This window comes from Poecilia latipinna, unplaced genomic scaffold, assembly GCF_001443285.1.
Source record: "Poecilia latipinna isolate Pla-1442-1.1 unplaced genomic scaffold, P_latipinna-1.0 Scaffold970, whole genome shotgun sequence".
In the NCBI taxonomy this organism is placed as follows: domain Eukaryota; kingdom Metazoa; phylum Chordata; class Actinopteri; order Cyprinodontiformes; family Poeciliidae; genus Poecilia; species Poecilia latipinna.
Window position 1 is genome coordinate 162,177 of NW_015113586.1, and position 10,930 is coordinate 173,106.

Sequence of the window (10,930 nt, forward strand, 5' to 3'; positions counted from 1 at the left end):
TAATTCAATAAATAAAAATTTGGGCTGCACCAAATGCAAATATATATATATATATATATATATATATATATATATATATATATATATATATATATATAAAAATTCCCTTCTCACCCTCTGCGGGTGGTCTCGTTTTTCATCCTCTGAGCTCGGGTCCTCTACCAGAGGCCTGGGAGCTTGAGGGTTCTGCGCAGTATCTTGGCTGTGCCTAGAACTGCACATTTCTGGACTGAGATGTCTGATGTTGTTCCTGGGATCTGTTTGAGCCACTGCTAGTTTTGCTAGCACATAGCCCGCAACCTGCGCTGCTCATTATATGTGTAAATTTATTTTTATTTTATACACACAATGGTTGATGAAGATGGAGAAACTGATTTGATATCAAGAAAAATTAGAAATCCATTTTCAAGATGGACTTTTTCTAAAAGACTGGAGCCGGTCTCAGTTGTGAGCGGTATCACTTATAGACGCATTGAAGACTAATGGCTAGGATTTGCCAAGAATACAACAAAGAACAGGCCACAGAAAAGGACATGTTGACGTAACTAAACCGAAGAGATAGACTCTATGACGGTCACTGAAGTTCCCACATAAAGAGAGGAGGATGGATTTTGTCTATGAAGACATAGGCAGTTAGGTGAGTATTATATGCTTTATTTAATTTTATTTATTTTATTTTGCCACAGTTGCAACTCTACTGTAGAAGTCTGAAGTTATCCTAACTGAATTTCTTGCTTTAATGACAATATAATTCACTTTCAATACACAAAAAAACAGCTCATAATTAATTATTAGGCTATCTGATTAATAAAAAGAGCAGCGTAAAGTATGTAGCGCCTTTATATTTCAATAAAGTTTTACTTTTTTAGATTTTGCTAAAGCTTTTGACACTGTAGATCACCTCATACAACTTAAATGTCTAACAACAAAGTATCTTAAAGATACAACTTTATCTACAAAGGGGTACCACACGGTTTTGTACAAGGTCTCTTTTTATTTATCGTGTACATAAATGATATTGGAAAGGATATTTCAAATAAATCACAGTATTGTTGTTCAGAAATTAACTGAAAAAACTGAGTGAGAGTCTGATAATTGTTTTAAGTAAAAATAAATTGATTTGCAGTAAAACCAGTCTTTATTTTGATAGTAGTAACCTTACCTCTTATTACTGTCTGCCAATTGCTCATTGTCACTTGAAACAGTAGAATAACTGTAAAAAACATCCACTAAAATGCATTTTTTCTGTAATATAATAATAATAAAAAAGACCCTGTTGCAAACAGGACGCCGAATGTGATCAGAGCTGTCCAGAAGTTCTTCATGTTTGCAAATCAACAGAAAGGAGTAAATAACTTAAACACGTCTAGATTCTCAGATGCGTCGAAGCAAAAGTGAGGAGAAGAAGCGGTGGGAAGGAGTGATGAAGATGAACCAGGTCTTATGTCGATGAGGGAAGAGGTCCTGCACAACTTTCCTCCCAACTCAGATTACCATTTTCAACGAAAGTGAAACTCCCATTCAAGTCAAATTTAATTTTACTCATTAGATGCATGCAAACTAAAGAGAAATCCTATTTTAAGTGAAATGTTCACAAAATGTTTATTACACAAATACTTAAAGAGCAAGTAAATGGTTCTCTACATGTACCAGAACTTTGCATAAAATATAAAGACTATTTGTTGGTCATTGTTTCTAGAAGTTTAGCCGACTCCCAACAGCTGTGGCGGCGGCACCCAGAGCTGCAGTGAGGGTGAGCTGGACAGACGTGGCTCCGTTGCAGTTGTCGCCGTCGCAGCAGACTCTTGTCATTGTGTACCCGGCTGTCAGGAGACTTCCTGTCTCCGTAACGTTGCAGGGATCCACATAAAAGCATCCTCGACTGTGGAAGCTCACCATATTGGTGATGTTAAAAACTGAAAACAAAAAAAAAGACATTTTTAACATTCGAAGCAATTTATTTATTGGTATACAATCGTGTAAAAAAATGAATTCATTTTGTTTTTATGTCACCCTCAGAGATAACCCCAGTAAATACAAAAAGAAATTTTAAAATGTAATTTATTAAATCAAATCAATCCAAAACAAAGTAGACCCTATGGGAACATCCTGGTTAAATAAGACTTTGACATTTAAAGTCAACAAATCACTTAAATGGGACCACATGAAGTGCGCTAAAAGATATCAAAAAACACACATCACGTCCTAATCTAAAGAAATCGAAGAACAGAAGATAAAACGTTTTCTTCCCCTTCAACGTCTGTTCACGATATCTGAAAAGGAAAAACTTCTGGGCTTTGACTAGGCCTGGTGTTGGTATGTTTTGGGACTTTGGAGTCCTGTTGGAGAGTTGAGTTATGCTTCAAACTGAATTAAATTTTAAAAATGGGCTCACATTTTACATCTTTTGGAAATGTCATGATGGACAAAGCATCCCCAGCATGACACTTCCTCCTCCGTACTTCATCTTTTTTCTCAGGTTTTGTTCCTAGACTGCTGCCTCCCAGCCAAACATTTCCTCTATTCTTTTATCAAATGTATACACTCCCTCTCAAATGTTTAAATAACATTATTCTGGATGTCCTGGTCTTTGTTAGCAGTCTGGTTTCCTTCATTCCACTTTTCACTGATAACTAAGAAACACATCATTCCAGGTTGGTTTGATTGTCATCAAGAACTTTATCTTCTCCCCCAAACAAAGAAACTCGCTTTCAAACGTCGCCACTCCTTGTGTTTACGTTGATTAGAGAAATGGGCCAAAACGTGGTTGTGACTGATGATTCATCTTACGTTTTACCTTTTTGTCGTATCATGAACTGCTGGCTTCCCACCAGCTGACTGCTGGAGATTGAACAGGATAAAATGGGTGCCTCGCCTTGTTTTGTTTTGATTTAGCGATAGGTTTTTCAATGAATAAAGATATTCCTTCTCATTTGGATGATTTAGCCACATTAATTATATTTTATTTATTTTTATACTTTCTTAACCCATAATTGAACAATAATTCCATTTATTAATATTTATTACAAGGCGATCGTGGATCAAATTCAAAACACACATCAATATTTCACACTGTGTAAAACTAAATAAATTAAATGGTTTCACAGGTTTAGAGTTAAATTTTCAGTCCCTAACTGTCTGAAGGATTCATCAATATATTATATAGATCAGGGGTATCAAACTCATTTTCATTTTGGGACATATCAAAAATCTGAATGTTCTTAAAGGGCCAGATGTGCCAGAATGTGTTGATAAACCCATTAAACTGTTAAAATATTAATAAATAGCTGTTCCTCCAGGATTTGTGATGGTTTTAGTGTTTTTTTGCAATCAAAATTGCAGATTTTATGGTGCCAAATTAGAAATGTTTATAAGGAATTTTTAATGATATTTATGCTAATTTTTTTATTTTAAATGTGACTTTTTATTACTCGCCGTATCAATTAGGGAGTATAAAACTAAGCAAGGCTAATCATTTTGAGAAAATATACAGTAAAATCAGAAAAAAATGGAGATTTGTTGATTTTGGATACCTTTAGCAGATTTGTGGAAAACTGGTGGGACTTATTGATGTAATTTGGAATCTAGAGGGCCACATAAAAAGCTACAGCGAGACAGATTTGGCCCCTGGGCCTTGAGTTTGACAACTGTCATATAGATGGACTCCATTTTTAAAGATTATGAAAAAGTCTGTCCTTTTGGAAGTAAAATAAAAACAAATTAGGACTCTCTGAAGACACCGGGATGGTATCAGCAACTCTAAAAGTACAATAAGAGATACAATGGAGAGATTTAGATTAAATCCTGAATGCTGGAATCTATTTTTTAGCTTTAGCTTTTTCTTCATCATTAAAAAATACGACTTTCTCCGTACACGAGGTCACTTTTCCAAGATTTTAAAACAGGTTGAAGTTCCTGTAAAACAGCTGTAAAACAGTGGCATTTTTTAAAATCTTTTAAATACCATTAATAAAAAATATGTAAAAAGATTTTATCTTAACACTATTATAAATGTTAATCTATTCTTTGAATTAATTTTGCTGAATTAAGAAGTTGTTTCTCCACACATTTATTGCCATATTAATTTCCGTTGGGCTGCTCTTGGCAGTTGGTGGTTACCGTAGCAACCAGTAACTGACAGCTCCCCCCCCTTTTTCTGTTGGGCAGAAACTGTTGGACTTTTGTTAATAACCACCATCTTGGTTTTCTGTTTTGTTAGAATAAGTGCAGTGAACCTGAGTGGGTCTGTTGTGAAGTAGTGAACCTGACCTGAGACAAAGAGTTACACAGACACCAGAGTTTCCTCCTTCAACAGCCAGATGAATGCAGCTGAAACTCACCCAGGTCTCCAGTGTAGCACTTGGCCTTATCTGAGCCGCAGGTTTCCTTGGAGTAGAAAAGGCAATTCCCTCTGAAGCCCACTTTGCAGGAGTTACAGCTCAGAGAATCGGCTGTAAACCACAGAGGGAAGCAGATTTAGAGAGACGTAAACCTCATGCGCACTGAAAAAAAATCTAATCTTCTCATCTCTAAAGACAGAGTTTGGTGACATTTTTATTCAGAGGTTTCAGTTGAAAGAGCAGCAGGTTTTTTGATGGAAATATAAAATCTTCTGTGTTACAAATGAATAATCAAGCTTGAAAGAGAAAGATTTGGTTTATTTTAAATAAAAATTAAAGAAAATATATGGACTATTTACAATTTTAGGTATACTGTTTACTTAGAATTGCATAATGAGGTGACTCATTGCGGTAAAATTAAAGTTACTTGCTATTTTTGATAAAAAAATTTTTTTTACGCCTTACATTTTTTATGTGTATGAGCTCAGAAGTTTATAACAGCAAAAAAAAAAAACCTGTGTAAAACCGAAAAGTATTATATTTTTGCTGAGCATAAACCATAAAAGTGCAGCTTGGTGAAAGAAAATTATTTTTGTTGAGGGTCACTATACATTTTTCCATCAGTAAACCTTTATTTAAAATTTAAAACCATAATGTTAATAAAATTTTAAATATTTAAAGTCTATATCACAATTCAGTGAATAATGTCTAATATTAGATTTAATCAGCATTATTAAGGTATACATTTTATTATTATTATTATTATTTTGGTCAAATGGTAAAACTGAAGTATTTGCATTATCTCATATTTCTAAGTGTTTGTATGGTGGATATAAAGTGCCAAAATTAAGACTAACCCTAAGAATAGATGAGTAGACCAATACCTGTGTTAGTATTTTAATAAAAACCAAAAAGTAATTTAAAAACCCGTTTGGACACCTTTTAGTAAACAATATTTTTCAATTATTATGATGAAAGTAAAGGTTTAATTTTAACACTGATACAATCCACACATAGGTAAGTTATATATTGAACATGTCAGTTTGTGCCATATTTCAAAATTATTATAATTGTTTAAACAGAGTTTTGTTTTTTTATTTGCCAGAATAACTAATTTATTGTGTGCTTTGCTCTCAGTTTTGGCAGACTTGGTCCTTCATAATATAATTAATGTGTATAATAAACATATTAAATGAAATTATTTATTGCAAAGTGTAAGTTATACATATTTTGTAATTTGCGGTTCCTCATTTAGTGGTTTTTGTAAAATACAAACAGTTCAGTTTAGATATAATTTTAATAATAATACTTGTTAAAAAGTGTGTCTTACCTGTAACAACCATCACCATAAGCACAGCACAGAGCAACAGATTCTTCATTGTGACAAAAAATTATTTTCTGGAACAAGAAATTAATAAAATTATTTTTTAGGGTTAAAAGAAGCAGTTTTAGATCGCTTCAAATGAGATTTAAGGGCTGCATGAAAGTGATTTTATACCAAAGGTGGGGCGACTCTGGGTAATTAACTTTTGTCAGATGTTATGAAACTGAGGTTTGCTTCACAATAAAAACCACTGCAACCCAAATAAAATGCTCCATTCACATCTGTATTATTGTGTTTGAAGCTCTGTGAACTTCAGTTTCATAAAAACAAACTTCATTATGTTTTTGAAACCATTTTATCTGAGTAAATAACCAGGCATGGCTAAAAGGGAGGAGTCATTGTCAGTGCAATAATAAGACTTTTGTTCCAGCAGCTTGGAGATAAATAAAAGCTAAACAAAGGATTAAAAGCGTCCGCTTTCACTCAGGGAAACTATTGTTCACATCAGGTTTTGTCCCATGAGTAAACATTGCGTCATTACAAAAAGAGATTAGATTTGTCTGCTAACATACATATTTTGATTAGATTTGATTTATTGTCATTGTACAGTAAATTGTACAATGAAATTAGTAGTACAGCTGTTCTTATGGGATTTGACTCCGAACTCCCATGGTTAAAGTTAATGCAATAAATCAGTAAAATAAATTTAACTTAAATGTTCAATCTTAGAAATAACGTTTGGTTTGATTAGGATCAATCTTTGCTGCTCATTTCTTGTTTTGGCCATAGTGATGCTTAGCTGGGTTCATAGTTAAGTAAATAATTTTGAATCTTTAATAATAATTAGAAGATTTAGTCAGTTTTCTGGTTTGGGTTTGTGTTTGTCCAGTTTCAGAAAGAAAACATTTTAGTAAACCTTTGAAAAGTAAAATCATGTTCCATCGTGTGGAGGGTAGTTTCAGGGTGGTATAAAGTTTAACATCATCTTCATGGATTCAGTTTTAATTAACATGATTCAGTTTCTCGGTTTCTTTGTTGGTTGCCCTGTGACAGACTGGCGACCTGTCCAGGGTGTATCCTGCCTCTTGCCCAGAACGTTAGCTGGAGATAGGCACCAGCAGCCCTCCGGACCCTTCTAAGGGACAAGGGTGTAAAGAAGATGGATGGATGGATGGATGGATGGATGGATGGATGGATGGATGGATGGATGGATGGATGGATGGATGGATGGATGGATGGATGGATGGATGGATGGTTTGTTTGTTTGTTGATGCTAACAGTTCGTCTGTTTACCACTAGAGGGAGCCGGAGTATTATAGAAAAACTACCACCATCTAATAACAATAGTTTTAATATCGGAGAAGATTCAGAAACATAAGGAATGAGGACATGGAAATGGTTGGTTTAACATTTGCCATTAAAGCATCATGGGCGGAGGTTAAACTACCCAATAGTTAAACAGATTGCCCGTTTATTAACAGTCGTTGGGCCTAACTGTGACTTCTTCGGGGGAAAAACGGTTTGCCAGCCATTGAATAGTCGTTTGCAGGTAAACAGCCGGTTAAGATTATGGTTCAACCTGCTGTTTATTGGGTGGTAAACAGCTTCTTCGCTTTAATGTGTGTCCTTTGCCCCATTAAAGTGTGGGGCTGAGGAGGTGACACTGTTGACTGTTGATGGGGTTTGTAATATTGACATTTTGTTTCTGTCCTTTATTTCCCCCTAGGATGGCTCTAACTAACATAACAAACCGTCAACAATCACCATTCTACAGACCACCACCTTTAAATATATGCATAATAAAAATAAGAGAAGAAGAGAAAGTGATTAGCTGGGCTGTAACAGATGGAAGAGCAAAGGCCCTTAAAAAAAAGAAAAACCAAATTATAACTGTAACTGATGGCAAAACAGTTGCAAAATTAGTCATTTTTGAGAAATACTCAAAAACCTTTTCTGAAGGACAATCGTATGTTATGAGGGGTTACACCCTGAGGGGATCAGAGCCCCCCCTCATGCTCAATGTGACGCCAGCCACACAGTTTTACAAAGGGCCCAAAGTGCACTGCACATCAGACATTCTCCAGAAAGCAGAGGACATTATGAACCCACCAGCACCACTGACGCTTCTGGAGAAAGCACCGGAGGTTAAAGGGCTGATGACGGTGCAAGGTGAAATTGTGGAGGTATGATTTTTCTTATATTTTTTATAATTTTTTCCATAAGAGAAGACTTAATTGGCTAACTGTAAATCTCAACTGGGTATAGGTTAACATGAAAGGCCCCATTACAGAACAATCTGTGAACTCTAAAAGTACTTTTCTTTGTACTTCTCAGTTTGCTGCAGTCAGGCTGGTCACATCAGGAAAAATGAACGTGCCAATACGGACAGTGCAGCTGAAAGAGGTATAATAGCTTGTTTTAAGACTTGTTCAAAGCTGCAGTAGTCATTTCTTTTAAAAACAAATAATATTTGGATAAAGAAAGGTAAGTGCCTAAGGCCATTTGCCATTAAATGTCAGATATATATATATATGTACACGTCTGTGTGTGTGTGTGTCAAGTTCATGACACAAAACCAGCTTTTGTGTCATGAACCAGCTTGCATGTTAATTGTGCAGCGTGTGGTCAGAAAAGGTCGATTGGTGGGTTTTGTTTGTTGACTTTTTGAGAACTCTTGGATAAATCTCTAATTTGGCAATAATTCTTGAATTACAGGGCAGCTGCACAATGTCAATATCCCTTTGGAGGGAGGCAACCCTGACTGAACTGGCCATTGGCCAACAAGTGACAGTGACACATGTTCGGTGCCAGGATTCAGGCTATGGGCTACAGCTGCAGAGCACTGCATTTACCACAATACAGGTATGTCAATTCCTGAAGAAGTAAATTATTCTAATTTTAAGTTGATTTAGACGTTTTAACTGAAATGTGCATATATTTTATATTTGAAGCATTCTAATTTAAATTATTTGGTAAACTTTGGAGATATACACAAAGTGTGAAAAGTGCCACTGCTCAGAGCTAACCTTGCAATTTTTTGTCAACTTCAAAATTATGGAATGGCTCATTATATATTTTAATATCCTGTTAACCATTCAATATTTTCTGACTCAAGTCTATTATGCATTACTAAAGGAAGACTTACATAAAGGAGTAACAACAATTAACATAAATGCACCACAGGTCTGGAACCAACGTCCACAATGTTAATGTTTTTGATGATGGTGTGTGACAAAATGTCATGTTTATTGTTGTTGTTGCTTGATTTACAGTTGCTGACTGTATGACATTTTACTATATAAAGCACTTTGAACTTCCTGATTGCTGAAATGCACAAAACAAATTATCTTGGATTTAAAAAACGTAAAACAGAAGTAAATTGCATATAACAAAAGATCAAGCAAGTTGCTACTGTTATTTGACATTTAGCCTTGGTGTTTGTTTTATTTTTTTTTGTTCTCGTTTTTAGATGACAACATGAAAACTCACAAACCTGATTATATTTCTAAAATTAAATACTATATTTTTGTACTGTATTAACAGGAAAAAAAAGTGGACAAGAAAGCAGCTGTAGTCATCGGTGTCATGGACACGGAAGACCCAAATGTCAAACAGGTCCTCCTGGATAGTGATGAAATCTTCAGGATTGCAGCAGAGATGTGGCAGCCTTTTGACATGTTGCTGGAAGAGGGAAACATTGTGGTGGATATGGAAATCCATGGCCATGAGATCAAAAACATAATCAAAAAATATTTTCAATGTAAACACAAAAAAATGTTTTTTTTCTGTTTCATTGTTCAACTTTTTTAAACTATTTAATTTGTTTTACTAATCTCTGGTTTTCCTTTTTAATGTTGTTTGTTGTGTTTCACTTTTGAACTTTCAGGCCTTTTAATTTATCTATTTCAGGCCTTTTTACAAATTTTTTTGCTTTCTTTTTTATAGCTAATCAAATAAACATTCTCAAATACATGGAAATCCTCCACTTATTCAATAATTGTGAGTCTGAAAAGGAGTATGATGAAATTTAATCATATCCCTTTTCCATTTGTTAATTCACAGCGTTATCTGCCTGTTTTAAATATCCTTAACTCCTACGGCCCTAGAGGGGGTAAAATGAATTTCCACTTGACAAAAACATACAAAAATAAATCACTAATAGCCTCACAGTTATCAGATTTACGTGCAAACTTTTGGTACCTCTGTAAAGGTAAGATATCAAAGAATGGTTTTCTGGTGTCAGCACTATTGTAGCTTTTATCCTGCCTGAATTATTAGTGATAGAATAAATTTAGCTTTTTTTCACCTTGCCAAAAGTTCTTTATAAATAAATATTACAAAACACTACTAAAATATTATTTTTAACACAAATAAGTAGTTTAGACTTTTAAATCTACATGTTGTGTAAAAGTTCACCAAATTTGGACTCAATCAGTTGAGTTTTTTTGCTTATTTTAGCAAGGTGTTAGTGAGAAATTCCCAGGCGTAGGGGTAATTTTGGCACATTTCTAAATATCTGTAACACGTGTGTTTTCTCAACTGGGAATCTGTTCAAATTAAATTGGTGATTACAATTGAATGACTTTCTTCATACAACATAAACTTTGGTCATGACATTTACACCACATATATGCAAAATGTGCTATTGTGCACTGTACATAAAAATGAACTGACAGCTCTTTCTATGACTCGTCACATTGTGACGAAATCACGCACAAATCAGAGACTAAATTGGAGCAAGATGTTTCCCTACCGTATCAAAACTTAAGATTCCTCGTTCAAAGCAATAAAATGATATAAATTCTACTATAAAGTAAGATATCACAATGAAAAATGCCACTTTTATCAGTTCCTAAAGCGTGGGTTTTCTGCACAAAGCCAGGTTGGAGAAATCCCCCTCCGCACCATTTTGCTTTTAGCTTCCACACACGAAGCAGGAAGATAGGGGGGAGATCAGCTTGGCTCGAGTGATCTTTGAAGCAGGAAAGCGCCGTCGTTAGCACCTCATTCAGAGCTGCTAAAAACTCATTCAGAAAGCATGGGAGGGGGTTTCAGGTGAATTTCGACCCTGAAGTGAGGTTACAAAGCCAATATTGTCAAGTATCCAAAGTTAAGAGTCTTCTGTGTCAAGTCATACCGAACATTTTCGGTCAGGCGACTGAAAATTCGCTTTTTATACGCGTATTTGATGACAGGGCATTTAAATGGACACGCCCCTTTAAATCCGTCAGCTGATTTTAATTAGCCGTAAAACCATAACATTTTG